General features: G+C 43.9%; 1 protein-coding gene across 1 annotated transcript in view; it reads right to left on the minus strand.

Annotated features, from left to right (window-relative positions):
- Positions 1 to 5,008, minus strand: part of CAMK1 (calcium/calmodulin dependent protein kinase I) — a 99,069-nt gene extending 94,061 nt beyond the window's left edge. Inside the window, exon 1 of the mRNA XM_073644808.1 lies at positions 4,873 to 5,008. The gene's annotated coding sequence lies outside the window, so the exon portion shown is untranslated. The remainder of the gene's footprint in view (positions 1 to 4,872) is intronic.
- Between the last annotated feature and the right edge of the window lie 992 nt (positions 5,009 to 6,000).

Below are 6,000 nucleotides of genomic sequence, written 5' to 3' on the forward strand. Positions count from 1 at the left end.
TTTTGTTAAGTATTTAATTCCACATGTGTTAATTCATAGTTTTGATGCCTTCAGTGTGAATGTACAATTTTCATAGTCATGAAAATACAGAAAAATCTTTAAATGAGAAAGTGTGTCCAAACTTTTGGTCTGTACTGTACATGTCCTCCAAATTAAATAATTTGTTATACGATAATTAATTTCCCAACGAAACAAAGTTGTTCAACCTCAGGAGGACTACAGGATTTGCGGAAATCAAATGCAAAAAAATAAAAAATGCAATTCAAATATATTTATTTATATTAATTTCCCTTGTGCAGGTACTGAAAACTTTTTTTTTGTTGTTGCTTAAAAAAAAAAAAAAAAAAGTTCTACTTTGGACGTGGATTTTCTGCGCTTTTATGATGGTTATATAAAAGGTACGTAGGTGTAAAGGAAAATACAATTACTGTAACTATCTCTGCCGATGACACATGCACAAGAAATACCATCCATGCCATTTGTAAATCATTTCCATCAGAAACAGTATAAAAAAGACCGTATTAAAGGGGTTCTCTAAAAATGTTTCAGAAACAGCGCCACCCCTCACCATGGGTTGTGTGTGGTATTGCGGCTCAGCTCTAAATACTTCCATGAGGATGGGCTAAAGTACCAGACAGCCCACGGTCGGGTACGGTTTTTTGCAATTCTGGACAATTCCCTTAAAGATACCAAACCTAATACACTGCCATCTACCCTAGAGTCTGTTCACACAGTCAGGATGACATTTGGATTTCAGAGCGGATAGGATACCCTTCAATTCCCAAAAATCAATATACATTAAAGGGGTTTGGCCAGTGGGAAAATATATTTGGCAAAGGGATGAGTGGTTATATAAAAAAAAAAAATGGAAGAGGAGCAAGAAGAGGAAGAGGAGCAAGAAGAGGAAGAGGAGCAATAATCCCACTCCATTCTAGTTTCAATGTCTATCGGGTCCCCATTGGTCTCCACGTCCTGGTCCCATCTTGACCCCCTAGGAGATATCAACACAGCCAATCACTGGCAGCGGAGGGGACCAGCCCCCAGCAGTGATCGTCTGCCAATTCCTTACATTTCCTGTGAGATGGGACCAGGAAGTAGAGACCGACGGGGACCCAGTAAATGTCCGAATAGGTGACCGGTCAGGAGGTGATCACTGCTTTCATTTTTGTAAATCACCCCCAGCCCTTTGCCAAAACATTTTTTACCGATGAATAATCCCTTTAATGAGTAAAACCATCTTTTTATCCTTAAATTCAACAGAAATTACACAATTATATCATTCCTACCAAGTATACCATCCCAAAGTGCGCCTCATTACAGAGACCTGCCCCAACAACTGCAATGTGATGTCATGTGGAAGAAAGACGGGGAAATGGCATGGAGTGCACATAAACGATAATCACAGGAAGTTCTGATGCACTGCCCTCCATATATTACATTACTGATCCTGAGTTACATGCTGTATTATACTCCAGAGCTGCACTCACTATTCTGCTGGTGCAGTCACTGTGTACATACATTACATTACTGATCCTGTACTGATCCTGAGTTACATCCTGTATTATACTCCAGAGCTGCGCTCACTATTCTGCTGGTGCAGTCACTGTGTACATACATTACTGATCCTGTACTGATCCTGAGTTACATCCTATATTATACTCCAGAGCTGCGCTCACTATTCTGCAGGTGCAGTCACTGTGTTCATACATTACATTACTGATCCTGTACTGATCCTGAGTTACATCCAGTATTATTCTCCAGAGCTGCACTCACTATTCTGCTGGTGCAGTCACTTTGTACATTACATTACTGATCCTGAGTTACATCCTGTATTATACTCCAGAGCTGCACTCACTATTCTGCTGGTGCAGTCACTGTGTACATACATTACATTACTGATCCTGAGTTACATCCCATATTATACTCCGCAGCGGCTTTTCAGTCAGCCAGCTTGTTGACGGTCTCCAGTGATTAATTCTATAGTAAAACTGAACAATGGACCCTTTACATATGACACTTCGACCTCACCCATTACTTTCTATGGACAGTTCGGTCCTCGCTCCCGGCTGACATCCTTGACTCCACAGTAGGAGCAGATACAGCTCAGCTATATTTAGAGGCACAATGTAAAAGTTTGTACATTCAGCTTTTTCTTTCCACAGGAGGACGTGAAGCCACATGACTGTGGAGCAGCGCAGCTCACAAATCACCGGCTTCACATTCATTTGTCTCCCAACACATTCAGCTTTGATGTGGTCAGAAATTAGAATAAGGCAGATAAAAAGCCTTACAAACTATCCCACTGCGCTCACTGACAGATTCTCAGTTTACTCATTCCGCAGCTAGAGGCTACAGGATGCAGATTTTTTAAATGAAATTCAAATGCAAAAATTATTTGTATCCTCAATTATAAGCATTAAAGAATGTCCTCACCCCTTTAACCCTTAATCCTATGGATGGCCGGTATGTATTGGATTATTGAAATAGCCCTTTAAGCCACAAAGTCGCCTTTTTACAGCAAAGGCTCCATACAGAACCCTCATAGATACGGGAAAGTCACATTTGGACAGGTGGCCGACACCTGGGGGTCGACTTCTGGCCGCACATGTGGATTGATGATACAGCAAGAGAAAGGAATGTCCGATCCTAAATCACAGAAAGTCCAGTTATTCCACATAAGACCCCGTTCACACTTTGTTTCTATCATTTATAAGTCCCTGGAAAGCTACTGTTGCACGGCCATAAAAATGCCCATAGGGCCCCGTGCACTGGAGCGGTGGCCACTGGCTGCAACCAGATTTCAGCAGGAAATTCTACCATGGCGTGTAAATAGCGCCCCCCACCGCCCGATGAAGAATTACCCCTTTTATTTAAAGTTTAAAAAAAACAAACAAAGGACTCCTAGAAAATGTTGCTAAGGCCCCCAATCCTTAACATTCACCCAAAAATCCACATTCTTTTAAAGCAATGAAGAACCGTGCAGAACCATGGTAGAACTACAACTCTCAGCAAGCACAGTAAATCAGACCCCCCCACCCCTCCAAAAAATAGATTTATGTATAAGCCACCAGTATATGTGCCCCAATGCAAAATCTACAACAGGACCCCCAATTATATGGACCAGGTGCAACTCCTGCACCAACTGTAGATGCACCCCTGTTCCTCCATCTATGGGGGTCCCAAGTCTCCATTTTTTTAATGGGGCAGAATAGAGGAACAGGGGACTTAAAACTATCACAAAGATTGTGGAGGAGGGGGTTCCAGAATTGGGGTCTTAGTAATCAATCAGGTCATTTAACTAACAGATGGAATGATGCTGGGACTTGTGGTTCTATCACAACCTCAAAAGAGGCACAGTGCTTGATTTCTTAATATCTGAAGCAAGATGATGGGAGTTGTACTACGTTAGAGGTGGTGTAACTTTATGGAGAAGACCCCAAAACTTTTACAATCGCTCTTTATGGCGCCATGTTTTGCATTTCAGGACCCTATAGATAAATAAGGACGGAGTCACCGTTCATACAGAATATTCAAATCATAAAAATAAAATTAAAAAAAGAATCCATAATGTAACAAATGAAGCTGCTAAGGGTTAACGAAGTGATCATCACAAATCTACACCATATGGTAGCACACAGTTCATGACAGACTCTTATAGACAGTGACAGATGCTTTCCAAGAGGTTCTGCAGCAGAAGCTGTGACTGAGCCCCAACGACACGGACGTCTGCCAGTGCAGCTCCCATTATCTGGGCCACTAGGATTAATTTGCCTCGCAGTGAGAAATCTGTCAGCCGCCCGTGGGCAAGGGTGACATACAGACACGCGTCACCAGCGCTGTGCGGCCGGGCGGGCAGCAGAGGGGCATCGGGGATTACAGGTGCTGCAGGTACAAGGTGCAACCTACTAAATCCAGGATTACTGGGGACATCCTATAAGAAGCCTACAGAGAAGATCCATGCCCGGAAATCTGCACCCTACAGTATGGGAAATTACCAGGGGCACCGGACGGGCACAGACAGCCAACAAGTACATGTACAAGGATACATACTGCATATAGCTACATGTATACATATAACATCCCACACTACATGAGCATCATACACACCACACATACATGCAGAATTATAAATATTCCATACCTACAGCATCAAACATTACATACAGAAATATAAAATATATGTGCAATGTTTATAAGTATACATTGTAAGGGTTTTTGCTATGTACACCCCTTCTCATGTAAAGCGCCATGGAATAAATGGCGCTATAATAATAATACATACTACATATATAAACATGTATACATATAACACACTATATACACACACTGTACATGCATCATACATACTACACATATATGCATCATCATACACAATTTATGCATTGCATACACATTACATACATGCATGTGTAATGTATGATGTGGAATTATACATATTATATACCTATAGCATCATAGACACTACACATGACACACATACAGAGAATAAGCATTGCATCATACACACCACATGTGTGCAGTACACATAGCACTATCATACACACTAAACATGATACATAAGCATCATACACATACATATATGTGCACACATACAGAATTGTGGAATGACATGCCTATAGCATCATACACACTACACATAGATGGGACACAGCACATGGGTGCAGTACATATTACACTGGCATCATACATCTTGTTGCACACATGCGGTGTCATCACGCATACACACCAGCATGCTGCAGCGCATGATCATCACCCCTATGTGCAGGGACATGCAGCAGCACATAGACACAGGATGCAGCACCATCCGCACACACTGCCCGTTACACACACACTGGCTGCTGCCCCGCCGGGCACTGGTCGGGCAGGTGTTACCTGGCAGCGCTGGTGGCAGAGCCGGGTATCCTCCTCCTGCTGCCGCTGCCGCCGCCGCACGGTGTCTGTGTCTACAGCCGGCCCAGCCCAGCACTGATGTCAGCGCAACCGGGAGGGGCGGAGATAGAAGCTGCTCTCAGCCAATAGTGAAGCGGAGGGGCGGGGTTACAAACCTCAGGGCGGGGTCTTGGAAAAGTATAAATACCGTGCTGAAGCAGCGTTCATTCACAATCAGGGGCGCGGGAGATGGAAGGGCGGGAGCTCCCAGCGCGGAGCCGGCGATAATGGATGACTATTGTACCTCAGTCGTTCACATTTCAGTCCTAATTGATTGTTACTTTGGTGGACGGAAGTCCTATGTCCTCGAAGTTTCCTTGTGAGGCTATAACACCATGGTCCGGTGCCATCTTTTCGATAAAAGGTCGTTAAGGTTTGACATTCTCAATTTAGACTGTTTTTGAGGAAAGAGACAAATTTACCACCATAGCGAATGTTCATTGGGCGAAACGTAACAATGGCCGATCTTTGAAGACGGTCCGGTCCAAAAACACTGCCGTGAGAGACTGTAAAAGGGTCTCTTACCATCTTCGCAGATGGACGTGGTCGGGTGCTGCTTGTAAAGACGAGCACTACTGCGATTTACTGCTTATTAAAATTTGCAGCCGTTCTTGAGATATTAACACTATTGTATTTGTTTACAGCTCGTTGCCTAGGAGACCGACCACTGCTGCGATCTAGCTTGAAAGCACTGCATTGGAGCTAGCCTGGATTCGGAGGCAACTGCGTGCTCATGCCATCCTGGCCAGCTTCAAAATAGTGCTTACCAGCAGAATAGAGGACTTGTACTGCGCATGTTCTGCTGTCTAGTACTGTTGGTCGGTCGCCAAGGCAACGCGGCGTCCCTATCATTGCCATGATGACCCAATGTCGTCATGATGACATCCAGGTCACCAGGTACTAGCAAGCTAGTTTGATCATGTGCACTGCATGATTAAACATGCTTGCTTCCAGTGCAGCGCTGACAGCCCGCATAGCAGAGGGATGATCCTGCATCCCTCTGCTATACAAGCGATCAGCCTGCAGAAAATGAAAGTCCCACAGTGGGACAAAGTAAAAGGGTGACAAAGT

The sequence above is a fragment of the Phyllobates terribilis genome, unplaced genomic scaffold (assembly GCF_046119375.1).
Source record: "Phyllobates terribilis strain yellow unplaced genomic scaffold, ASM4611937v1 Scaffold_8__6_contigs__length_399053987, whole genome shotgun sequence".
Classification (NCBI taxonomy): Eukaryota; Metazoa; Chordata; class Amphibia; order Anura; family Dendrobatidae; genus Phyllobates; species Phyllobates terribilis.